We start from the raw sequence: 27,209 nt of genomic DNA, 5'->3' as shown, positions 1-27,209 counted from the left end.
TAAAGAAGTTATATTCTTACCATAATGTTCCATCTGTGTTGTTGATCTTCATTCATTCATTCATGACGGATAGGTTTCAGTTCCGTCCTCGGAACCGACTCGGCTGATATAACAAGTTGGCGCCAGCCAGACATTCTTGAGCTAAGGTTACCCATAGTGCCCCTCTCCTTATCTCTTCAGATCGAGTTTGCTCATAAGAATAAGAAAGCAGAGGCTTTGTCTGAGCAAATGCCCTAACACACAACCAGGACCATACCTGAACCTCTAGGAGTCTTTGGAGGGGGGTGCGATGGCATGAATGAATGAAGATCGACACCACAGATGTAACGTTATGGTAAGAACATAACTTATCTGATGTTGTCATCTTCATTCATTCATGACTGATGGGACAGAGTCCCTAGCTACTTTATGTCCTGGGAGGCCCTATGGAAGGATATTTCTGAGCACCATTGAGCCAAAGGATGCTCTCCCCCTGGAGAACATGTCCAATTTGTAATGAGTGGTAAAGGTACGAGGGGAAGCCCAAGTAGCTGCTGCACAAATGTCATCCATGGAGGCTCTAGAATGAAAGGCCACTGAAGTGTAAACTGACCTGGTACAGTGAACCTTGACTTTAGTTGAGAGACTCATTTTATTTTGATGACAAACAAAAGTGATAATCTCTCAACCATTTTGACAAGGTGACTTTGGAAACTGGATTGCCTAGTCGAGGACCTGAAAAGGACAGGAACAGTTGGTCTGATTTTCTGAAGGATTTCGTTCTGTATAAATAAAAACATAATTGTCTGTGTATACCCAACAAATGTAAACAATATTCCCCTTTGTTTGAAAAATTTGGGAAGAAAACTGCCAGGTCAATGGATTGGTTAATATTGAAGTCTGGTACAACTTTGGGTAGAAAGGAAGGGTTAGTCCAAAGGGATACTCTCTCTTTGTGAAAAACTATGTAAGAGTATTTTACACACAAAGCCTGTAATTCTGATAATCTCCTGGCTGATGTGATGGCTACCAGGAATAAAGTCTTCCAAGACAAAAATTTTATATTGTAAGTGGCAGCTGGCTCAAAGGGTTGACGAGTCACAGTTTGTAGGACTAGAGTCAAATTCCAAGGTTCAATGGGGTCTTTAAAGGGTGGCCTCAAATGCATGACTCCTTTTAAGAAGGTTTTGCAGAGATGGTGAGATATTAAAGAGAAATCTTCAAAACCACTATGGAAATTAGAGATAGCTGCTAAATGGACTCTAATAGTAGAAGCTGAGGCTCCTGAATGGAGTAAGGTTGACAAATACTCCAGCACTGTATTAATCCTTTTTTTCAAGACCACAACAGAAATCTGTTTCACTTACTACAATAATTTTTTTTCCGGTGGACGGTTTATGGGAAAAGTAGAAGTATTTTCTGTACGGGGAAGATAGATTATTTTTCCGGACAATTACTGGAAGTGGAGGTACAACGCAGTCAACTTGAGGCTTGATAGGTTTGGATGGACCAACCCCTGTGGATGTGACAGTAATCATGGAGTCGGGTACACCGAGTCCATGGGCAGTGAACTAGGTGGGGCCAAAGGAAGAGAAAACAGATTTGGCAGGGCCAATAGGAAGCAATGAGGATTACCTTGCTTCTCAATCAATGTGCTTTCTTTAGAAATAGTGGAATCAGATGAAATGGAGGGAAGGCTTAAAGCAGTCCCGGGGGCTAATCATGTACAAGAGCATCCCTCGGGGACTCCTCCTGAGGGGGGATTAGGGCAAAGTAGCTGCTGCATTTGTGGTTGATGGTAGATGAAAATAGATCGCAGCAAGGCTGACCACAGTGACGAAAAATCTCTGATGCTACGTTGGGATTGAGAGACACCATGAGGCAGGAGAATGCACCTGCTTAGCTTGTCCACAATCATATTGGACTTCCCGGGAATGTGCGTTGCTGCCAGAAAACAGTTGGAAGCCATCACCCATTGCCATAGTCTCATGGCTTCCCGACATAATGAGTAGGGTCTGGTTCCCCCATGTTTGTTGATGCAACAGATGACCGACATATTATCCAAATGGATAGCAATTGTTTCCAATGGGAGGGCAGATTGGAATGCTTGCAACACCAGAAGCACTCCCCTCAGTTCTAGGACACTGATATACAAATTGGCCTCTAAGGGGACCAAGTGCCTTGAACCATCTTTCCCTGAAAATGCCCCACCCCACCCCATCAGAGATGCGTCCATGGTCACTATGGTCTTGGGCTGAGGGGGTGAAAAGGAGCGACTCCATAACTCCTCTTATGGCTTCATCCACCAATTTAGATCCTGCTTGCATTGACTTGTTATGCGGATTGGATAAGACATGGGGTGTGTCAATAGAGACCACTGTGACACTAGGATCCATTGTAGTAGCCTCATATGGAGTCTGTCTAGGGGAAACTATGGTGATTGTTGCTGCCATTGACTCTAGCAGTTGAAGGACTAAACAAGCTGGGACTTTGTCCTGAGAGAGTATCACCCAGATTTGAAATCTTAACCTCTGTAGTCTGTGATGAAGAAGAGCGACAAGTCAGGTTTTCATGTCGAATGCTGCTCCTATGAATTATAGGCTTTGAGAAGGTTCTAGTTTTGACTTTTCTTTGATGATTGAGATACCCAAGAGCCATGCCAGCTGTAGGCTGTAGTGCAAGGCGAGAAGTAGTAGATGCTTGGTGGGGTGGTAAGGAGCCACTCGTCTAAATATGGAAACACCCTGAATCCTTCCAGTCTCAAATGAGCTGTTACTACTGCCATACATTTGGTGAACACTCTGGGGGCTGTGGAGAGACCAAAGGGCAGTGCTCGAAATTGGTAATGATTGGCTCCCAGCCAGAAATGGAGATATCTCCTGGAATGTTTTCCATTTTTATAAGGTAATACGCATCCTGGAGGTCTATCGAGCACATCCAATCCTCTTTTTCCAGAAATGGAATGATAGACTGAACAATGACCATTTGGAATTTGGTCCATTTGATGAACTTGTTTAGGATGCTGAGGTTAAAAATTGGCCTCCAGTCTCCTGTTTTTTTTTTTTGGCAATAAAAAGGACTTGAGTAAAATCCGGATTCTACTTGGTCTGGTGGGAGTGTTTGGATGACTCTTTTTTTGAGCAGCTTTTGAATTTCTTGTGCTGCTGCATCCTTCTGACTGGGTGGAACATCAGGGATTCACCTTTCTGGCATCGAGTAAAGGTGGAAGGGAATGTGGTAACCTCTGGTAATTATCATCTGCACCCAGGAATCTGATGTTATTGTATGCCAGACTAAGTGGTGCAGACAGAATAATCCCTGGACTGCTTCCAGAGGTAAGCAATCAAGCCGCTCTTCAGGAGGGCTGGTAGGGCTTTGCAGAAAAGGAATCACTGGAGCCCTGGTTATGGGGGGCCCCTGTGCCATGGGGGGGGGGCTTCTTCCTTGTGAGCTCCCCCCCCCCCGTCCTGGGGGGAAAACTTGCCACATGCGTCACAAAAAGCACTTTGGGAATACCTGAACTACATCTTTCCACTTCTCTGATTCCTGTTGTAGGATCACTGGGGAGTGGAAAAACATATGCTCACAGCAGACAGGGTCTTGCTGTCCTTTTTACACCTGGCTAATGTGTCTTTATCTTTTGGACCAAATAGAGAGAAAGCGTCAATGGGAGCATCGACGAAGGAAGACTTGAAGGGGTCCACAAAGTCACACAAGCGCATCCAGGAGTGATGTCTCAAGACAACACCTGAACCCGCTGCTCTGGCCGTCCCTTTGGTTGTATGCACAATCAACTGCATGAATAAATATAGATACTTGACTCCAGGGTGGCAAGCTGGGAAGCAACTTTGTCATGTACCTCATCAGACACTGCTTTTGCTAGGGTTCCTGAAAGTTCCATGATCAGGTCTCTCTGAAGATGGGTGAAATGTGCTAAATAATTCAACGACTGCCCATGCTATGGAATAGACTTCCCATACATGTCAAACAGAGCACCTCACTGGCTCTCTTCAAGAGAGATCTTGATGAGTGGATGGGAAATAGAAAATTCACCCCGGGGATCACTCCAGTGGCTCTTCTCGACAGAGACACTGGGAACTAGGGTCAGGTGGCACAATGCCAGGGTAATCCTATGAGCTAGGCTTGTAAAGGCTCCAGGGCCATTGGCCTAGTACACACCTATGAACCTATGAACGACTGAATGGCAAAGCTCATTGACGCGTAAACCCACTTCCCTAATCTGTCCAATGTCAGGGACTCTCTGTGGGATGGACAGCAGGACTCTCCTCTGTGAGTTTTTTCTTTGTGGCCACCACCACCACCATCATAGCATCTATTGCCATGTCTTTGGACCAAGTGCAGGTGATCCTCTGCGGGGAAGAGTATTTTGTCTGGTCTCCAGGGGATTGGCTAAACAATGTCAGGGAACTTCCAAATGCACTACATGATGAGCTTGACCAACTCATCTGCAGGCGGGGTTCCCCGGGAAGTAGTGGGTCAGGCATGGAAAGCTTGCAAGAATACAGATTCCTCAGAGGAAGGGTTGGTGGGCTTCCAGTCACCCCTCTGTTTCAGTATCTGTAGTATGTCTCCAAAGGAGACATCTCCAGGGGGGCAACAGTGGGGACCCTTCCCCCTCATCGTAATCTGCATCTTCGGTGAGAGATTCCTCAGGTGCATCAAAGTGCTTCCTCTCGTATGATTTTTTGCAGGGTGGCTCATCAGAGGGAAGGTCTGAAGAGGACTGGGAAGAGAGGGTACCCTGCGGTAGGGTATCTTGCTGCTCCGTGCCCACTGTCCCAGTATAGTGGACTGTCAGCTGCGTTCCACAGACAACTGTGAGCCTGCTGAGGTGAGTGGCCTCTCCATAACCTGCAAAGCAGGCCTGCCTTAAGAGGGATGGGAACTCAGAAAAGAGAAAGATAACCTCAGAACCAAGGTCACACCTCGCTCCGATGAGCCCACCTCCAAGGAAGGAGCCAGAAGAGAACTGGAAGCTGTCAAAGCAACCAGAACCATAGATGGTGCCATAGAAAAAAAATCAGTGCCATACTAGGGATAACAGTGCCGACAGACCAGTCATGGTCCCAAGGATGGGTCAGCTCCGACTGAGCCATGTTCCACAGGGTCGGTTCAGGAACCACGGTGAGATCCACCAGTGGAACCAAAAAATATGGCATTGGGAGGGGAGTTCGCATAGAGGGTTTCAAGACCTGTTCGGGAGTTGAAGGAAGAATATGAGTCTGTGGAGAAAAACCCTTGGCTCTGGGTGGGAGTGAAGCTCTGGATGGAGTTGGGATGCCTCTGGCCGCTATGAACTGATCCACAAGTCTCACTACATCAAGCTCCGAAAGGCTCCTGGTAGAACAGGTGGACATCCCCGATAGAGATTCTGGCCAGTCAAGAAATGGGCTAAGCTGTTGTCCAACACAGGGGTCGATGGAGTGGGGGGGGGAGGGGGTCCTGTCTAGTGTCTTGACCTTCGGCACCGGGGTCAAATGACCTGAAAGTTGTGATGGGGAGGGAGTGACCAATTTTGAGGGAGAAACTATTTTTGGTGCCGAGAGGGTCTCTGGTACCGTGGAAGGGGTCGGTACCATGGCAATTGTTGCAGTAGTTGGTTCCGTAGTCAAAGACGGAACTGTGGAGGGAGTTTTAGGCTCTGGTGCCAAGATAGTTGTCTGTCAGTTTGGCAAGTTTACTCAGATTCAGTATGAAGTATATTGAGTAAAATTTTTCAGTTCCTGTGACTGAGGAGATGTTGGAACTGAATGATTCCTCTTTTTTGTCTCTTTCTTAGGAAGGGTTGATACCTCTGCCTTAGATACAGCCTCCAAGAAAGGGTTTTTTAGCAGACCTTTTAAAGTTATCTTATTTTTACACTCTGCTAAGGTGCAAGCACTAAAGCCCTTACAGATCTCGCATGGAGGTTGAGCCTGCAAGTGTGTTACTCCTAGGCAGTATACACAGGAGAGATGCCCATCGTAATTTGACATCTTCCTGCTACATTTGTCACACTGCTTAAAACCAGTGGTTCTTTTTTTGTCCGCCATAGTCAATAACTACAAATGGAATAGTAATTAGAAAAAAACAGCAAGAAATCCAAACAGTAAGAAATCCTGTCAAAACACACACACGCGCACACACACACACACACACACACACACACACACACACACACACACACACACACACAAACACACACACACACAAACACACACACACACACACACACACACACAGGAAAGTTTTTTTTTTTTTTTATTACCAACAATGGTAGCAAAGGTATAACTAAGAGGGTAAAGAAAGGAAGGAAAAATACCAACGATGGAATTAAGATTATCAAGAGGTAAGGGGGGGGAGGGAGGGGCTTGTACCAGCAATGGTATGAAAAGACACCAACAAGGTAATTAGGGGAAGAAAGCACTCACACAGTAAAGGGAACTATATAACTATAAAAATGACTAACAAAATAGAGATTTTAGAAAAAAGATAAAGGTGAAATATTTGAAAGATTTGAAAAATTATAACACTTAGCTTGAGAACAGGCCTGACGCACCTTGAATCTCTACATGGCAAACTTAATCTGAGGAGATAAGGAGAGGGGGGCACTATGGATAACCTTAGATAGAGAGTTTCTGGCTGGCACGAGCTTGTTATATCAGCCAAGCCGGTTCTGAGGACGGAACCAAAACCCATCAGTCATGAATGAATAAAGATTGACATCATCATACTTTGACGTAAAAAGAATGGACCCAACAAAAGCAATTATGAGACCTAGTTTGAGAATTGAGACAATTTACTATTAGGTAGGTAGATCATATTTCACATTTTTTTAAAACTCTTTCCTTAGACAACCAAGTTCTTCATGGCTCTGTTCTGGCTCACGGCCAGTCTAGTTTTTAGTTAAGATACCTACTCTGAATTTAGATCATGATCTTGCATATAATTTTTGAATTGTAATCCAAAAGAGAAGACTTCAAGCACCACAGCAATGAGCAGCAAAATCCAGCGCAATAAAAATGAGAATTTTAATAACAAAAAGGTGAGCACCTTCATGGAAAAACGCTTCCTCAAACCTTAACACAAAACAACAAACCACAGCCCTTATTAAGAGAGCTGCACCAATCAACACACAAAACTCTAAAAAAACAACCAATAAAAACACATGTAGCAGACACATCATTTAAATATGACAATGACTACCAGTTGTTCCATCGACAGGTGATATGTATGTTGACTTCAGCTTCTTCTTTTTCCCTGCTCAGACTCCTTCATATAGATTTAGAAGGCAGGAAGAGTCATTCCCGAAGCCGGTTGAGGCGAGGACGGCTCCAATCTGTGAACCAAGTGGACACTAGAATGGCAACCAGGAACAAACATTGAATCAATAGATTTTTAACATCTCTTCTTATGAGCTCACTATTGATCAGATAATGCTTGTTGAATAAAGGTCTTTCTTTAATACCTGCAGCGAGATCAGATGTTAAAGAGGTTATTTTAGACCATAAATTATTTGCCAGAAATGCCGCTTTAATACATATGTTCCTGATGTTTTCAAGAAACCCAGTTCTTTCACACCTAAGCCTCATTCATTGATTGATGTATTTACTACTTTATGTGAGAATGAGTTACATAAGGAGATGGCAGATAAATGGAAAGCATCTTTTTATACCTTGACTACTGGTGAACCTGAGGCACTCAGGACCTTGCGAGAGACCCCCTATACTGAGATTTATCCTGCTCATAAAGGGGGCGGTATTGTAGTGATAGATAACTTGGCTTATGTTTCCAAGATGCGCACTATGTTGCAAGAAGGTACTACCTACAAACGTTTACATAAGTTCCAACTGGATTTGTTAATTAATTGATTTTTGTATCTATGAATTACATATGATAGGTCTTATTAGTTTGGACCTTTACAATTATTTTTCTGTTCAACATACAGTAGTGCCTGTTATTTATGGTTTACCTAAAGTGCAGAAGTATTTGATAGACCCTCCAATGCATCCAGCTGTCTCCAGCAGAGTATGGATCACTGAACCACTCTCAATATTTGTTGAGAAAGCACTTCGCCCTATACTAGATGGTGTTCCAAGAGTTCTTAAATATGCCAATAATTTCCTTTCTGATTTGCATTCATGGTCTACTATGCTTGCTGATAAAGAGAATTTACTTTTTATCACACCGTGGACATGAATTCTTTGTTTACTGTTACCTCTGAGTCAGGTATAGATTAAGTGAGAACCTTTTTGAACACCTGTAGTGATTTCTCAAAAAATAAGATTATGCTCATTTGTTTAATCTTTGAGTTCATTGTGAAAAAGAATGTATTTGTTTTTGGTGATGTTTACTAGCTCCATTTGTGTGAACTCGTATGCCAACTTAGTTCTTGCACAATTGGGAATCAGTGTATGCCAACAATCAGTTTATTGATTATATCAGCTATTATAGGCATTGTGTTAATGACGTCTTTATAGTTTGGAAAGGCACAGAGTATTATTGCTCCTGCTTCATTGACTATTTGCACAGTACCACTGACTTTTTAAGATTTACTTGTGAGAACTCACACATGGAGATACATTTTCTTGATGTGTCTCTTAGTATGAGTGTATTAGGTGATTTTGTTACAAAGCTCGATAAGAAAATCTGAAAGAAGAATAATATCCTGAACAAAATGAGCATGCATCCTAGACACATCCCTAGGAATGTGTTGAAAGGGCAATGCCTTAGGACTATGAGATTGCATAATAGAGATGATCTAGCTGTGGAGGCTTTACATGAGACATCTAAGGAATTCATTAACAGAGGTTATTCTTCCACTGAGGTTGCTGAAGTTGCTAATGAGGTCCGTGCATTTAGAGATATTGTTGCTAAACCACATTTTGCTGAAGCATTGGCTGACAATGTACGTTTTACTTCTATGTGACAGGTGAGAAGGAATATACGTATGGTGTTCACAAATTCAAGTGGCATTGGGACTGTGTGCAAAATCGTTAAAAGGAATTGGCATATTGTTATGTCAGACCAGCATTTAAAGGAAGTTCTGGGTTCAGAACCACAATTTTCTTTTCGCAATAATCAGTCACTTAATCATATTTTTTGTTACAGGACTTTTGATAAACCTTCTTTGACTTGTTCTAATCCGCTTGGTACATTTCCATGCTGTTCCTGCGAAGCCTGCAAGTATAAGCTTGCCACTAGTAGTATTGAGCTATCTGCCTGCAATTTTCATATAGACTTTTTTTATGCTGACTGTAAGACTGTCAATGTTGTTTACTTGGCTTTGTGTCAAGCATGACTCTTACTATGTTTGCAAAATGAACAGGATGTTGAAGGACAGGCATGTATAAGCCTAGCCTTAAGCAGCATTCTACCTTCTCCAAGGCTGATGCCACAATACAAACAAAAAATGATTGACTTTAACAAGTGGCTTAGCTTCTGGTGACAGTCCACGTGGATCCACTATATGTCAGCCTGGAAGGCATGGTCGACAGGCCATGCAGCTTTGTTGGACATGGTCAGCACCTGTTTCTTGTAAGCTTTTGGATACTGGTAAAGGTATTAGCCACACCTACTGTGTATTGTTTAGACAGTGTCAAAATAACCAGCCTCCCAACTTAAAAAAATCCTGTCTAGATAAACTCAAGGTACTGCTGCTTAATGCTAGAAGTCTAAACAAGAAATTGCACTCCCTGGAAGCACTTCTCACTTTGGAAAATGCTGACTTCTATGCAGTCATCAAAATATGGTCCAAAGGTGCATTAAGCACCCAAGCCCTGCATGGCTACAATAACTTCCATACGTTCAGAGCACAAACTGAGTGTGAAAGAATCAAAGCAGGAGGTGTATCCATCTTCATTAAAGATGAGTACACCTCAAGACCGGTCAAGCAGCATGACTCTCTTGAGCTGATCCATGTCCAATTAACTATAGGCGAGCCCTCTACCACATCGTAGCTAGCTATAGATGTCCCACCATGAAACAGAAAAATCATTCTACATACTTGGACTTACTAGAGTCACTTGCCATATAAACCAACACCTTACTCATGGGTGATTTTAAATATCCTACCATTGACTGGGAAACATATATGACCACAAACATGCTGGCTCAGAGGTTCTTGGACTTTGTCAATGCAAATACTCTGGAACAGCTAGTCAGCACACCCACAAGAGTCTTAAATGTCCTGGACATAGTACTCACTAACATGGGAGAGCATTGCACCCCCCCATGTAATGTCCTCCCTGGTAAGATCGGACCATAAATCAGTCTTGTTCGATGTAATTATAAGACCAGATATCCCATCAAGCTCAAAAATGCTTCAGAATTTTTCAAAGACAAATTACCTCCTACTAAGTGATGGCATAAGAAGTTTCAAAGCACCACTGAATGCAGATAACACAGACTCCTGTGTACAACCATTTAATCTGGTGTACAGAATTGGCTGTACATGACCGGATTAAAACTTGGTCTTGCCGAAAAAAAACAGGTCAACCTGGTGGACCCCCTAGTATAGACAGGCTATACAACAAGAGAAAGAATGTCCAAGAGCAAGTGGGAATTGGCTTAGCAGAGGAAGAAATCCCTCTCTACCCTAAACAAAGAAATTAAAGATGTTGTCAAGTCCTCTAAAGGTAGTTAAGAAGGAAAAATAGCCTCCCTAGCTAAGGATAATCACAAGGTTTTCTTTAACTACATCCAAAATCTAAAAGGCAATACCCAGCTATGCATTGAACTGGTTGTGGATAGCACCACCCATACTCAACCAGAGGTAATAGCCAGCCTGCTAGCTGACAGAGTTGGAGCAAACTTCACCCCCTTGTCCCCTACAGTCATTCCCCAAAGTATACCTGCTATCATTCCTCAGCCTATTATCTCAAGCTATTATCTCAGGACAGCAGGTCATCTTGGCGCTCTCCAAGGCCAAAAACACGGCATCAATGGGACAAAACAACATCCCAGGTTGCCTTTTAAATAACCAACGAAGCAGATGAAAACTAGAACAAAACCAGGAAAAGCTCACCAGACCCGGACCAAAACCAAAACGGAAGATGGCAGTCTTCAGTAGATGTAGTAAAATCTTGTTAACCAGCTGTTGAATGTAAGTTGGTAAGCCAAACAGAACAAATGAAAAGTCAGCTGCATAAATATTGAATTTCCTTCAAAGATGGTAAAAAGCAGTCCAAATAGTTCCACCACAAAGCTTTTATTCACAAAACACCAAGCGCTTTCGCCTGGACAATTCCAGGCTTTTTCAAGGTTAAATTCCAAATGAGGCCACACTGCTTTTATACACTAGTTGATCGGCCAATTGAACAATTAAGTTCGTCATTAAAGTAAAGCAATCAACTTGTTAAAGTGCAATCGTGCAGTATTGTTACTGAAATTCCCCTTATTTTGAAACAAATATAATGCTGATAAATACTAAACAAAACAGAAACAACCAACAAGAATACAGTTGTAAATATTATTAAAACCTAAATCTTTTTGTAAATTCATTCAAATTAGCAAATTCCACTGAATGTTCTTATGTAACAAATTTGTGTAAACTTAAAAACTACTCATTTAAAAACACATCAATAAAAGTAACATGTTTTGTGACTGTAAAAAATTCTTTAAATATAGAATGTCATGTTGTTTTAAAAAAAGAAGAAGAAAAAATGCCCATTGAAATTGCCTAATATTAATAATTAATTTTCTCATTTAAATTAGTTAAATATTGTTTTTCATTTTAAAAACTACTAGATTCGAATAGGCCAACTATTCATAAAAGTTATAAATTTATACACTTATACATGAAAATTGAAGAGATTTATAACTTATTCCTTCTCATTTTCAATATACTATTAATGCTAATGCTTTCATTCATTCCAGGACTCCTTGAAGCATCTAGTTTAATTTGCCAGATTAGCTCTCTAGTTTCCAAATAGGTTTCCCAGTCACCTCCCCTAGGGTCATTGGTGACTCGTTCCAAGATAAAAAATTTTATACACATCTTGTCACAAAGTAGAGAGTGTTTATAGAAAGCATTAGTATTTTTCTTTTTTTCAATTTCATATGTATGTTCGTATATACGTTTTTTAAGGGTTCTAGTGGTTTTACCCACATAGAAACCATTACAAAAAGTGCATGTACCTAGGTAAACTATACCCGTAGTATTACAATTATAGTGGCCCAGCGCTCTTAAAGTGCAATTCCTAGCTGGAATAAATATTTTCTCAGCATTTAACAGGAACTTACATTGTCTACACGTCCCACATTTGAAAGTCCCATTCTTCCTGTGTGGGGACGTGGTGTTGAAAGTGTTCCTTATGCTGGTATTCTGTTCCAGCATTCCTTTAAGGTTTATGTCCCGCTTTCTAATGAAAGTTAGTGACCTTGGTAAATAGTTTTTAATGTCTTCTTGTGATGTGAGCATAAACCAAAAAGCTTGTAGTGTGTTTTCAATAAAAGCAGCGTCTTTAGTATATGTGTAACTAAAACTGTTTTGTACATCTTTGTTTCCTTTGTTCCTGTTGTTAATAGCCAGGAGACCTTTACTTAACAAGGGTGGAAACTCAGAGTCTCTTTTTCTTGTTATCTCTTCAGTTATCATATTGATTAACTGAGGTGGGTACCCCCTTTCTACCAGCATGTTGGTTAAATTTGCAGCCTCTTTCAAAAAAGCTTCTAAAGTACTGCAAATTCTCGATGCTCGAATCAACTGGCTCCTTATAATTCCTTTTTTAGTGTAGAAGGGATGTGAACTTTCAAAGTGCAGGAATGTGTTAGAATATAGGGGCTTCCTAAAAATAGTTGATTCAAAGTGTTCCCCTTTACTATCCTTGGTAAGAAGGATGTCCAGATAGTGCAATGAGTTAGTGTTAAGTTCATAGGTGAAAGACAAGAAGTTAGTTGTTGTGTTGATGTATTCAAAGAACTCCAAAAAACATTCTTTTGAGCCCTGCCACAGTAAACAAATGTCGTCAAGGTATCGTTTGTAAAAAAGAATGTTGTGCTTCCATTTTGAAGAATGTATGTAATTTTGTTCCCATTTATGCAGAACAATGTTCGCATAGGATGAAGCACAAGGGGAGCCCATGGCTACCCCTTTCTTCTGTCTAAAATATTTTCCATTGAAAAAAATGTAATTGTTATTGAGAATAATTTCCATAAATTCTGTCAATAAATTGATCTGGTTATTACTTAGTTCACTTAAATTTGTCAGGATGTCAGAAAACCAGTCAATTCCAGTATCGTGAGGTATACTTGGGAATAATTCTATTACGTCTATAGTAATCATCAAGACGTCTTTATGACAGATATTAGATGGAATACTGGCCAAAAATTCCCAGGAATCTTTGCACACATAAGGGAGTGTAGAAATTACTGATTTGATTTTATGTTCAACAAATTTACCTAAAGGTTCAGTGATGCTGTTTGCTCCAGCAACAATTGGCCTAAATTTCAAAGGAAATATTCCTTTGTGAACCTTTGGTATACCGAATAATATTGGGGTTTTTGGATGTGGAACATTTAAATAGTTAAATAATTCTTCATTTATCACCCCTTGGAGCAAATGGTCATTTAAAGTGTATTTGATGTTAGCTTGGGCAACATTGAGTTCATTAATAGATGATTGTTCGTAAGTGTTAGAGTCCTGCAAAATGTCATACATCGCTGTGTCATAGTCAGAGGCCTTCATTAAGACCATCCCACCCCCTTTGTCCGGTTTCATAACCCTGATTTTTTGCTCCCTTATCACATCCATAGCTTCTACTAAATTAATGTTGAAGTTAAGTGGAGGGTCCTGTCTATTTGATAAGTTAGCTCTCAGGGTGTTTTCAATAAGTTCTTCAAATATTTTTAAACTCGGATGCAAAGGTGGGTTGAAAAGACTGGACCTAGTGATGTTACTACTGACAGTGTGTTGCCCCTTAAAAAAGAGAGAAAGATTGAGGTTCCTAATAAACAGTTTCAGTTCTATTAGTAGTTTAGGAACATAAGCAGGTCTTAATGGAACATAGTTTAACCCTTTAGTAAATAGTTCAAAATGAACCGGGGTGATTTCCAATTTGGTGTAGTTATAAATATTAAAGTTGTCAGATGAAACAACAGTAAAGTTAGCGTTCAAATTAGAACTCAAACAAATTTCAGTGCTGCTGTTTTTATTTAATTGTGTGTTCTCCCCCATGCTTGTTGGTATGGGGCGTTCAAGTTCCTCCCCCCTGGTCTGCCCTGGGGAAAGTAAAAACCCTGTGGAGAGTTGTTGTTTTCTTTCTGTGCTAATCTTTCACTCCTTCTTAACGGTTCAGGGTTCTGTACATTTCTAGCATTCTGACCTGTGTTTCTTTTTTCATATTCAACTTCATTAGTCCTTGTAACTTGGTTAGATTTCAACCCTAAGGGATAAGCTCTCCCTTCTCTATATTCTGAAAGATCTCTATCTAACTTTTTTATTTTTCTGTCAATAACTTTCTGACAGTGTTGGTCTACTTCTAGGAACACTTCATCATATTTCTTCTTGTGTCTAAGAAAATTCTTATGCTGTACAATATTGTCATTTAAAACAGTAAATTCATCCATAAATACATTGCATTTGTTCTGGTAGTCCTTCACCATCAAATCTAACATTTCCAGGCCAGTTTGATTAAAAAGTTCAAGTAATTGTGTGTGTAAAACTGAACCAACAGTAGCACTGTTGGGAAATTTGTAGCATCTAAGGCCTTTCGGCACTCTTTTTACATTAATGCATTCTTTTAGATAACTAATTTCAAGCTGGCAGTTCTTATATGAATACAGTTTGTTACTGAAAGAGTCAAAGTCAACATCCAACTGCTGTGTGTTCTGATGAAAAGTACCTTTTTTGAACTCCGGTTGGAGTTCTGTCCATTTTTTAAAGTTGAATGAATTCTCCATATCTCCGCCGTTTAACGCCCTGTTGTTGTAGTTCTCCTCATGTGTTAATGCTGTCCCAGCTCTTAGAATACCGCTTGTACTAGCGGTGCCATTCGGCTCCTGCGCCGTACGTAATCTTTGTTGAAGCAGTGTTGCTTGCTGTTGATGCGGTATTGCTTGTTGTTGGTTTCCCGGAGGAAATGAAAAGTCTGCAACATCGGGGTCCGACTGCCCCGTAAGAACCCTGTTGATATTAGTCAACAGTGCTAGTACTTGGTTAAACTCAGATCGAGTTACTGGAGCGTCATCGTTGTTATCCCTTAAAATAAGGGGAGTGTTTAAGAGATCCGTGGCTGGTGGTTCTTCCGACATGACAGCAAAGAACCAACGAAGCAGATGAAAACTAGAACAAAACCAGGAAAAGCTCACCAGACCCGGACCAAAACCAAAACGGAAGATGGCAGTCTTCAGTAGATGTAGTAAAATCTTGTTAACCAGCTGTTGAATGTAAGTTGGTAAGCCAAACAGAACAAATGAAAAGTCAGCTGCATAAATATTGAATTTCCTTCAAAGATGGTAAAAAGCAGTCCAAATAGTTCCACCACAAAGCTTTTATTCACAAAACACCAAGCGCTTTCGCCTGGACAATTCCAGGCTTTTTCAAGGTTAAATTCCAAATGAGGCCACACTGCTTTTATACACTAGTTGATCGGCCAATTGAACAATTAAGTTCGTCATTAAAGTAAAGCAATCAACTTGTTAAAGTGCAATCGTGCAGTATTGTTACTGAAATTCCCCTTATTTTGAAACAAATATAATGCTGATAAATTCTAAACAAAACAGAAACAACCAACAAGAATACAGTTGTAAATATTATTAAAACCTAAATCTTTTTGTAAATTCATTCAAATTAGCAAATTCCACTGAATGTTCTTATGTAACAAATTTGTGTAAACTTAAAAACTACTCATTTAAAAACACATCAATAAAAGTAACATGTTTTGTGACTGTAAAAAATTCTTTAAATATAGAATGTCATGTTGTTTTAAAAAAAGAAGAAGAAAAAATGCCCATTGAAATTGCCTAATATTAATAATTAATTTTCTCATTTAAATTAGTTAAATATTGTTTTTCATTTTTTAAAAACTACTAGATTCGAATAGGCCAACTATTCATAAAAGTTATAAATTTATACACTTATACATGAAAATTGAAGAGATTTATAACTTATTCCTTCTCATTTTCAATATACTATTAATGCTAATGCTTTCATTCATTCCAGGACTCCTTGAAGCATCTAGTTTAATTTGCCAGATTAGCTCTCTAGTTTCCAAATAGGTTTCCCAGTCACCTCCCCTAGGGTCATTGGTGACTCGTTCCAAGATAAAAAATTTTATACACATCTTGTCACAAAGTAGAGAGTGTTTATAGAAAGCATTAGTATTTTTCTTTTCTGCCTTTTAAATAACATAAAACATGATCCAGCAGACCCAGTTGGATCCCTGTTTAACCACAATATGCAAACTGGCTATGTTCCAGTGGAATGAAGGACAGCAACACTAATACCTATGCAGAAAGGGGACCATTAACCAACCCTTCGGATTCTAGGCCCATAAGCTTGACTAATCTCATTTGTTAGGCCATGAGAAAAAAATCATTATGGAGCTTATTCACAAGGACATAGGCAATTTCCAAACACTGGACCTAACCTAGTTTGGATTTAAGGTAGTTCATGCCTGTTAAACATGGTTGACTTCTTTGAGAAAGTCACCAAAGCTCTGGATGAAGGAAAGACAGTGTATACCACCTATCTTGACCTAGCCAAGGAATTTGACACAATCTCCCACGCAGGTATCATTGAGAAACTCTCCCAATTGGGAACTGACCCCTAATTACCAGATGGGATGCCAACTGACACTGACTTGTGCAGGACACATACTGTAAAAGTGGGTGACTTCACCTATAGCAAAACACCCATCAGCAGTGACATAGCACAGGGTTCTGTGCTGGGTCCCTTGCTGTTTGGAATTTATTTTTCAGAAGTTCAGGCAACCTTGGACAGCCTGTGGCTAACCAAGTTCATCGATGATTGCAAATTGGGAGCAATCACTGAGTCCCCCAAAGATGTTAATATACTGCAGACAGGGTTAACATACACAAATGATTGGTGCAAATCCATGGATTAAAGCTAAATGCAAAAAAACATAAAAACAAAAAAACAATATTGTTCCTTTGAGAAAGTCAACATCCCTGCTAATTACATTGTAGACAGCACCCCCATAAGTGTAGACCCAGTGGTATGTGATCTGGGTAGTCATGTTGATAGCAACCTGAACTTTGACCACTACGTATCCACAGTAGTAAGGAAATCCTTCCATGTGGGACATGTTACAAGTAAAGGCATTGCATCTAGATCTAAGGATGTTATAATTCCATTACACTTGGTCCTCATCAGACCAATTGTGACGACTGGGGAGAGATGGGCGAAGGCTGCCAGCCTAGTCAAATCAAACTTGATATATAATTCTGGCATTTGTAAATAAATGTAAAATACAGGCATGTTTTCTTGAGTGTACACTGTGAAATGTGGAACTGCAAAATATGTGACAACATTGCACTCTACTGGCCTAGTGAAGCATGTTGTGACCCTTTCATGTTAGAATTTGGCTTCAGTGAGTCTGGATGAAGGTTTCATGCCCATTGTTTTAAGGCTAAAGTTTATTACCAGAATTTACATGTGGATGGTGCTTTATTGCTCTGGTTTCTGTTAGAGTGTATATATGAAATAACTTGTATTGTTGTAGTTTTCTAAGCAGGTGTTAGATTGCTAAATAATACAGTTTATGGCCTGAGAACTCAGACCAGGTGTCAAGATAATGCAATATGAATACTGGGAAAACCTAAGTGTCAAAATGATGTAATTTGGGAGGGCCTCAACAGAGCTGTTGGTTAGTGTTTAAAAGCTATTGTTCAATGAGAGACTGGAAGCATTTTGATCTTGGATATCTAACTCAGCACTCTGCCTAAGCTCACATGTAAGTTTTAGCACTGTGATTTCTTGTAGGAATAGTTAAAGCTAGTAAAGATTAATAAGGTATTTTTCTTTGAAATCAGACCTGTACTACTGTATTACTTTAAGTTTCTGTGTGATCTCTGAACTCATGGATATATCTGTGGTGTAGTAATTGTGTCTTGTGTTTTAATTATTTATTATTAAATATTTTTAAATCCTTCTATCTGTGGCTGGTTTATGTAGAGATAAAGTATGTTTTAGAGCACATTATACATTTATAGATTTTATTGTAATAAGCCCTTCCAATAAGCCTTGAGACTGATTAGTCATACTACCACTGGATTATAATATTGCACAGTAATAATTGGACACCCTTTTAAGGGCCTTTTAGTAGCTGATAATTAACTGGGTGGTGGCAGGAATTACTACCGTATGGTCTGGGTAATAGGGGCACAGCAGAAGAACCTGTGCCAGCCTTTTCCGAGGAAAGTCTGTGTGGTTGTATAACCTCTTCTCAAAGTGTGTGTGTGTGTGTGTGTGTGTGTGTGTGTGTGTGTGTGTATTATATATGTATCAGCTACCTGGGCAGACACACAAAGCACTGGTTGGACAGAGAGGGTTATTTGGGAGGGCCTCAGCAGAGCTGTTGGTGAGTGTTTAAAAAATATTGTTCAGTGAGAGACTGGAAGCATTTTGATCTTGGATATCTAACTCAGCATTCTACCTAAGCTTACATGTAAGTTTTAGCACTGTGATGTCTTGTAGGAATAGTTAAAGCTAGCAAAGATTAATTAGGTATTTTTCTTTGAAATCAGACCTGTACTACTGTATTATTTTAAGTTTGTGTGTGATCTCTGAACTCTTAGACATCTCTGTGGTGTAGTAGTTTTGTCTTGTGTTTTAATTATTTATTATTAAATATTTTTAAAACCTTCTACCTGTGGCTGGTATGCTTTAGAGTACATTATATATTTATAGAGTTTACTGTAATAAGCCCTTCCAATAAGCCTTGAGACTGATTAGTCATACTACCATTGGATTATAATATTGCACAGTAATAATTGGACACCCTTTTAAGGACCTTTTAGTAGCTGATAATTAACTGGGTGGTGGCAGGAATTACTACCGCATGGTCTGGGTAATAGGGGCACAGCTGGAGAACCTGTGCCAGCTTTTCCCAGGAAAGTCTGTGTGGTTGTATAACCTCTTTTCAAAGTGTGTGTGTGTATATGTATCAGCTACCTGGGCAGAGACACGAAGCACTGGTTGGACAGAGAGGGTACTGGAGGTTTTAGCTTGCTCAGTTAGGCTGAGACCTGGACCCTACAGCTGTGCCAGTGGGGAGTCTTATTGGGGACCTGATGAGCAAAGGAGCAACCAGCCCCAGACTGACTGTGATCTCCATGTGCACTTAAGGGAAATTATACTTTACTGTGTGTATTAGTTATCCTTTCCTCTTCTATGAGATGACCTCCCTGGAGTTAGTGGTGAAGATTGAGGCTCCATGATTGCTGGGCCAGGGCACGGCCGTCACATGTGGTTTGCAGTGGTGGGATCTACTTCACACACTAAATGGCTTGTAGTGGTGTGGGTAGAGCAAATTCCTGTAGCTTATGTACAGTGATCTCTAAAAGTGTTTTGTACTCTAAAACAGCCACGCAGTGTATACTCAGAGTTCAGATCACAATTGTTTTATTTGTTTTGCTAGCTTAGTGTTAGACAGGGTGAGCAGGCAGCATGTCAGCAGAGGAGTATGGAAAGCTGACAAGGAGCCAGCTGGCGGAGATGTACCAGGCTAGGGGGCTGGTGCATGGAAACCTGACTAAAGCAGACCTGATGGCAGCCTTGGTTACAGCTGCATCAGACAACAGGAGCCTGGAGGACAATCAGGCTGACAGTGGAGATACAATATCCTCGGGGAATGGACAGCTCTACCTTTCTGCAGTAGACTTAAAAATCCAGCTGGAGCGAAAGAGACATGAGTTGGAGGCCAGGCATATGGAACTAGAAGCAGCCGAGAAAATGAGGAGTCTACAAGCTGAGGAAAATGAATGGCAGAGGAGGCATGAGAGGGAAATGATGACCCTTTGTCAGAGTCATGGAGGTAATGGGGAAGAGAGTAACTGGACCCCAGAAGCACAAAAGGTCAGTAAATTTCTTCTACAGTTTAAAGAGGGGGATGAATTTGATAGCTTCATTCATATGTTTGAGCAAGTATGTAAACAGTATGAAGTTAACCAAGGGCTCTGGGTACGGTTCCTGACCCCCTTACTCCATGGTAAAGCTGTAACGTCTTTAGCAAAAACGCATGACTGTTTTGATTATACTGCTGTAAAATACATTTATTAGAATGTTTAAAGCTAACACCTGAAATGTACAGGAAAAAGTTTCGTGAGCATAGACGCAAGCCAGATGAAAATGTACGTGAATATGTTGTTGAATTGAGCATTTATTTTCATAGCTGGGTGAGTGGATGTCAGGTCACCACTTTTGAAGGGCTGGCAGACCTTTTGGTAAGGGAACAAGCCCTTAGCACTTTGCGTGAGGACATGAGGATCTGGTTAGCTGATAAACAGTGTGCTATTTCAGAGGAGTTGGGGAAGAAAGGAGACCTATACCTAGCAAGCAGGACAGCCCTGCACAGGAAAGGGACCCCCAGTACTGCTTATGGGTCTAAAGGAACCCATGGTGGGCAGCATAGACTGCCCCAACAAAATCCGCCAGTAGCAGGGGAAACCACTAGTCCAGGTACACGTCCAGGAACTAGGATGAAATGTTTTGGATGCAACCAGTGGGGCCATGTGGCATACAGGTGTCCATGGAGGCAAGGTGGGGAACCAAAGGTGAGGGAGCCAGTAAGTGGGAAAGACAAAATGCCAACAATGGGTTGTCTTGAGACAACAGGGGTATGGAACTACCATCCTGTAGATGTCCTGAGAGGGAAGGATTTGGATGAGGCAGTACTATGTACTTATGCAGTTACGTGCAGTGAGGCTAGGAGACAAGCATGTGGGTCTGGTAGCCTGGGGGAGACCCAGACAGACTGCACACTTGCAGCCAGGACTGCTGAGTTGGTTACTTCAGGGAGGGAGCTGCTCTGTAGCAGTGAGACTGAGTGTGAGCCACAGCTGCTTGTGGGTACTGATGTTCTCTTGGACAGGGTAACTGCAAAGGTAAAGGTGAGTAGTAGTATCCAGGCTGACAGTGAGGCACCGCTGTCACAGGATGCCAGACTTCCTGTGGAAGGGGATCTGGGAAGGGCTACAAGAGGGAGTTGAGACAGGCCCAGCTCTCAGACCCTACACTGCAAGGCCTGAGGCAGGTAGCTAGGGAGGCACCTAATTCTCAAGGGAAGGGGGGAATGTGTATACTGGAACAAAGGGTTACTGTACAGAGAGTGGACCCCTGAGGGAGGGCTAGAAGGTGAGAGAGTAAAGCAGTTGGTAGTGCCTAGAGCTTACCATCTGGTGCTTTTAGCCATAGCCCATGATATTCCCTTTGCAGGTCATATGGGCATAAAACATACAAAGAAGCGTATTATGCAGAACATCTATTGGCCTGGAATTTCCAGAGATCTAACAGGGTACTGCAGGACTTGTGAGCAGTGCCAAAAGGTAGGCAAGGCAGGAGACAAGGTGAGAGCTCCTTTGATGCCTTTGCCTGTGACTGAGGAGCCATTTCAGAGGGTAGCTATGGATATTGTGGGTCCTCTGAGTACCCCAAGTTCCACAGGGAAAAAGTATATCCTAGTGATTGTAGATTATGCTACATGATACCCTGAGGCAGTGGCTTTGTCCTCCATTGAGGCCGAGAAGGTGGCAAATGCTTTGCTAGAGATTTTCAGCAGGGTAGGTTTCCCAAAGGAAATACTGTCTGACAGAGGTGCCAATTTTATGTCAGACCTGCTGGCTTGTCTGTGGAAGTCCTGTGGGGTGAAGCACATGAAGACCACCACCTACTATCCCCAGACTAATGGTCTTGTTGAGAGGTTACTCTACAATCAAGTCCATGCTACGGGCATTTGCAGATCAGTTTAAAAGGGAGTGGGACAAATATCTGCCCCATCTGTTTGCTTACAGAGAGGTTCCCCAGGAATCCACAGGTTTTTCACCCTTTGAAGTGCTGTATGGGCATAGGGTGAGGGGACCTCTAGACTTAATTTGAAATGATTGGGAAGGTGAGTGTGAGTCTCATAAGGAGTCTGTGGTGACATATGTCCTGAATCTCAGGACAAGGCTCAGGGAATTCATGGGCCTGGCAGAAGCCCAACAACAGAAAAAGGTGTTGTATGACAGGAATGCTCAAGCTAGAGAGTATGCTGTAGGGCAGCAGGTGATGGTTCTCATTCCTGTCAGAGACAAAAAGTTGCAAGCAGCTTGGGAGGGACCGTAGAAAGTGGTAAGAAATGTAAGTGATGTTAACTACATGGTGGAAGTGCTAGGCAGATGGCAGGGGCACAAATTGTACCATGTTAACATGATGAAACTTTACCATGACAGGGAGGCCCTTGTGCTGAGCATCTGCAGTGGATTGCATGAGGAGTCTGAGAGAGATCTTGTGACTGATGATCTCAGTGAGGCTCGGGCTGACACCTTGGTGGGAGGGGTGGCAATGTCCCAGCAGCTATCTCCTACCCAGGGTCGAGAAATCTAAGCAGTGTTGCAGGAGTTTGGGGGCATGTTCACTGGTAAACCAGTGAGCACCCACCTGGTGCAGCATCTGGTGGATGCAGGACCCCAAAGGCCCATCAGGCCGGCCCCTTATAGGGTGCCTGAGAGAGTCAAACATACTCTGAGGGAGGGGGTACAGGAGATGTAGGAAGTATGGGTGATTCAAGAGTCCAACAGTCCCTGGGCCTTACCAGTAGTGTTGGTGCCAAATAAGGATGGCAGCAACATGTTCTATATGGATTACAGGAAATTAAATAGTCACACAGAGTCAGATGCTTACCCCATGCTTAGGACAGATGAGGCCCTAGAGCTGGGTGGGGCTAAGTATCTTACAACCGTTGATCTTACCAAGGGTTACTGGCAGGTGCCTTTGACTCCCAGTGCTAGAGAGGTCAGCCTTTGTGACTCCTTTTGGCTTGTATGAGTTCACAAAGATGCCCTTTGGGATGAAGAATGCCCCAGCGACTTTCCAGAGGCTTGTAGATCATATCTTAGCAGGAGCATGAGGGTTGCCCTTGCTTACATGGATGATATTGCAATCTACAGCCATTCCTGGCAAGAGCACCTTCAGCATGTCAGTGAGGTGCTGGGCAGACTACAGAGGGCAGGGTTGACCATTAAGCTGATCAAATGTCAAGTGGGTATGGCAGAGGTCTCCTACCTAAGACAGAGTGGGGAGTAGCAAGATAAGGCCAGAACCTGCCGAAGTGGAGGCCATTCAGGCATGCCCTGCACCTGTTACCAAAAAGCAGGTGGGGGCATTCTTGGGGCAGCAGGGTACTACAGAAAGTTCATTCCCAATTATGGTACCATAGCTGCTCTCCTCACGGACCTAACAAAGAAGAACAGGCCAGATAAGGTAGTGTGGACCCCAGCATGTGACCAGGCATTTCAAAAGCTTAAGGAAGCTTTGGGAGGACCCCCTGTGTTAGCCAGTCCAGATTATAGCAAATAATTTGTTGTGCAGGTGCTTCAGACTATAGGGTGGGGGGCTGTACTTAGCCAGATTTTTTCAGAGGGAGAAGAGCACCCAGTGGTTTATCTCAGTCATAGGCTCCAACCTAGGGAGGAATGCTATGCAGCAGTAGAAAAGGAATGTCTAGCCATAGTGTGGGCACTACAAAAACTTCAGCCTTATCTGTATGGAAGAAAATTCACTGTGACAACAGATCACAACCCTCTAACATGGTTAAACAGAGCTAGTCAGCAAAATGCCAAGTTGCTAAGATGGAGTCTGGGGTTGCAAGCATATATGTCAGTGCAGCACCGCAGTGGGAGTAGCAACAATGCCAATGCAGATGGGCTCTCAAGACAGGGAATGGGATGAGGTACACCCAGATAGACCTGACACCCTCAAGTGATGTTTCTCAAGGGGCACTTGAAAAACTTGCTTGAGTTCCCTGGGGGAGGGGGGGGGAGAGATGTGACGACTGGGAAGAGATGGGCGAAGGCTGCCAGCCTAGTCAAATAGAATTTGATATATAATTATGGCATTTGTAAATAAATGTAAAATACAGGCATGTTTTCTTGAGTGTAAAAGAATACTGTGAAATGTGGAACTGCAAAGTATGTGACAACACTGCACTCTACTGGCCCAGTGAAGCATGTTGTGACCCTTTCATGTTAGAATGCGGCTCCAGTGATTTTGGATGAAGGTTTCATGCCCATTGTTTTAAGGCTAAAGTTTATGACCAGACTTTACATGTGGGTGGTGCTTTATTGTTCTGGTTTCTGCTAGATTGTATATGTGAAACGCCTTGGTATTGCTGTAGTTTTCTGAGCAGGTGTTAGACTGATAAATAATGCAGTTTGTGGTCTGAGAACTCAGACCAGGTGTAAAGATAATGCAATATGAATACTGGGAAAATCTAAGTGTCAAAATGATGTAATTTGGGAGGGCCTCAACAGAGCTGTTGGTTAGTGTTTAAAAGCTATTGTTCAATGAGAGACTGGAAGCATTTTGATCTTGGATATCTAACTCAGCACTCTGCCTAAGCTCACATGTAAGTTTTAGCACTGTGATTTCTTGTAGGAATAGTTAAAGCTAGTAAAGATTAATAAGGTATTTTTCTTTGAAATCAGAGCTGTACTACTGTATTACTTTAAGTTTCTGTGTGATCTCTGAACTCTTAGATATATCTGTGGTGTAGTAATTTTGTCTTGTGTTTTAATTATTTATTATTAAATATTTTTAAAACCTTCTACCTGTGGATGGTTTATGTAGAGATAAAGTATGCTTTAGAGCACATTATACATTTATAGAGTTTATTGTAATAACCCCTTCCAATAAGCCTTGAGACTGATTAGTCATACTACCGTTGGATTATAATATTGCACAGTAATAATTGGATGCCCTTTTAAGGGCCTTTTAGTAGCCGATAATTAACTGGGTGGTGGCAGGAATTACTACCGTATGGTCTGGGTAATAGGGGCACAGCTGAAGAACCTGTGCCAGCCTTTTCCCAGGAAAGTCTGTGTGGTTGTATAACCTCTTCTCAAAGTGTGTGTGTGTGTGTGTGTGTGTGTGTGTGTGTGTGTGTGTGTGTGTATTATGTATGTATCAGCTACCTGGGCAGACACATGAAGCACTGGTTGGACAGAGAGGGTACTGGAGGTTTTAGCTTGCCCAGTTAGGCTGAGACCTGGACCCTATAGCTGTGCCAGTGGGGAGACTTATTGGGGACCTGGTCAGCAAAGGAGCAATCAGCCCCAGACTGACTGTGATCTCTGTGTGCACTTAAGGGAAATTGTACTTTACTGTGTGTATTAGTTATCCTTTCCTCTTCTATGATACGACCTCCCTGATGTTAGTGGTGAGGATTGAGGTTCCTTGATTGTTGGACCAGGGCACGGTCGTCACACCAATAATTAAGTACAATGCTCCCTTTTGCATGTAAGAGGTTTCTCACCAAGAAATTACAGGTTACACAAAACAAGTCTTATGTGGAAAGACTGAAAACTCTGCACTGTATTTTGTCTCCTACAGGTTGCTAAGGGGTGACCTGTGCCTGACTTGCACAGTAGTCTCTGATCCGGCCCTGATGGAAATGCTACACATTCATTAAAAAAAAACTGTACAAGGGTCACTTGCTCCAGAGATCTTAACCTAGCCTCTGACATGAACAGGTCATACTGGACAGATAGCTACATCTGGCAAGAAAAAGCTGGATAATGAAGCCAAGAGCAACTGTACTTTAACTGCTGGTCTTGCTCCTAGCTTCATTATCCAGATTTTTCTTGCCATTGTGACTGCTTCCTGCTGTTGATAATGTTTGCACAAGATTTTGTTCCGTTTCCTTGGAGATGGATACATCTCCCAGAGACTGCCATTTCTCTGGAACAAGCTTCCAGTTCGTGTGAAAAAGAGCCCCTCCCTGACTTTCTTCAAACACACCTACATCAATGTATGGGTTGACCACAAATTCACTCCTGGGGTGGCACCCATGTCCCTCATGGACAGAGGAAGTCATTATTAAATACCATAGACCCTTACCTCTCTGAACTTAAATCACCTAACCACCAAGTGACTCTGGATAAATATGGCTAGGCCTGTAAGAGCTCTAGGGCCTTTGGCCTAGTAACCTTCTAAGAACCTATGAGGATGGCCCACTTTCTTCCACCTAACTCATGTTATGTTGGAATGAATGAACTGACTGGGTTATCTGGGCAGGAACAAATGGGCCATAGGGCTCTTGCCTATCCTAAGGATGCCTGGCACTTGCTCCTTAAGGAATGAAAAGACTGACTGGGAACAGGTAGAGGAAACACTGGGCTGATCCTACATTATTAAAAAAACAAACAAAAAATATACACATATACAATCAGGTGAACTCTTTCACAAAAGTGCATTTTTTCTAAAATGCACTTTCATGAAAGAGAAATAAATTGAAAAAAAAAAAAAAAAAGACACCACAACACCAACCACATTTATGCAGGGGGAAGCCCCCCTGTGCCCCCCACAACCCACTACTTTTATATTCTCACTCTGAAATCACACTACAGTGGGGAAAAGGGAATATTCCCTTATCCCCGCTGTGCCGCAGTCTAAGCAACAGCCCCCCTTGCTGTTCGCTTAGTTGACTTTTCGCAAAAGTGCATTTTTGAAAAAAATGCACTTTCGCGAAAAGGAGTTTACCTGATTATGTTTCGTTGAAACTTAATTTTGATGGGTCGAGGTAGACCCATATATATATATATATATATATATATATATATATATATATATATATATGGATTCACTTTATAATCCCGAAATCCTGAAATACCGAATCTCAGAATTTCGAGACCATAAAGCCGAAAGCTCTAAATATCGAAATCCCAAAAGCGCGAATTCTGAAATCGTGAATCCTACACTAACCAGACACCACACACGTACACAAACACACACCTTCCCCCCACGCACAAACACACAAACCTACACTACATACAAGCAGTGGGGCAAGCCCACCTGCTCCCCCCCCCCCCTACTTAAATATACTAACTCCAGGGTCGCACTACACAGGCAAACACACGAAAACACCACCACACACCTACAGTCCCCTTGCACACACACACATCACAGTCACAACACACACTGACACACACTAAAGCCCCTAACCAACACCCTTAAACATACATACTTACCTGAACTTCCATTCAAACACCGCAACACCAGAAGTGCTACTTCA

The 27,209-nt window shown here is 41.8% G+C and overlaps 1 protein-coding gene across 1 annotated transcript in view; it reads right to left on the bottom strand.

The window, feature by feature from the left end:
- The window catches only part of ZNF142 (zinc finger protein 142), a 597,391-nt gene that overhangs the window by 154,963 nt on the left and 415,219 nt on the right, over nucleotides 1-27,209 (bottom strand). The window lies entirely within an intron of this gene.

The sequence above is a fragment of the Protopterus annectens genome, chromosome 6.part0 (assembly GCF_019279795.1).
Source record: "Protopterus annectens isolate FY-2018-M chromosome 6.part0, PAN1.0, whole genome shotgun sequence".
NCBI classification, from domain to species: domain Eukaryota; kingdom Metazoa; phylum Chordata; order Ceratodontiformes; family Protopteridae; genus Protopterus; species Protopterus annectens.
Note: the sequence above shows the minus strand (reverse complement) of the source record. Positions and strands in the feature narration are given on the sequence as shown.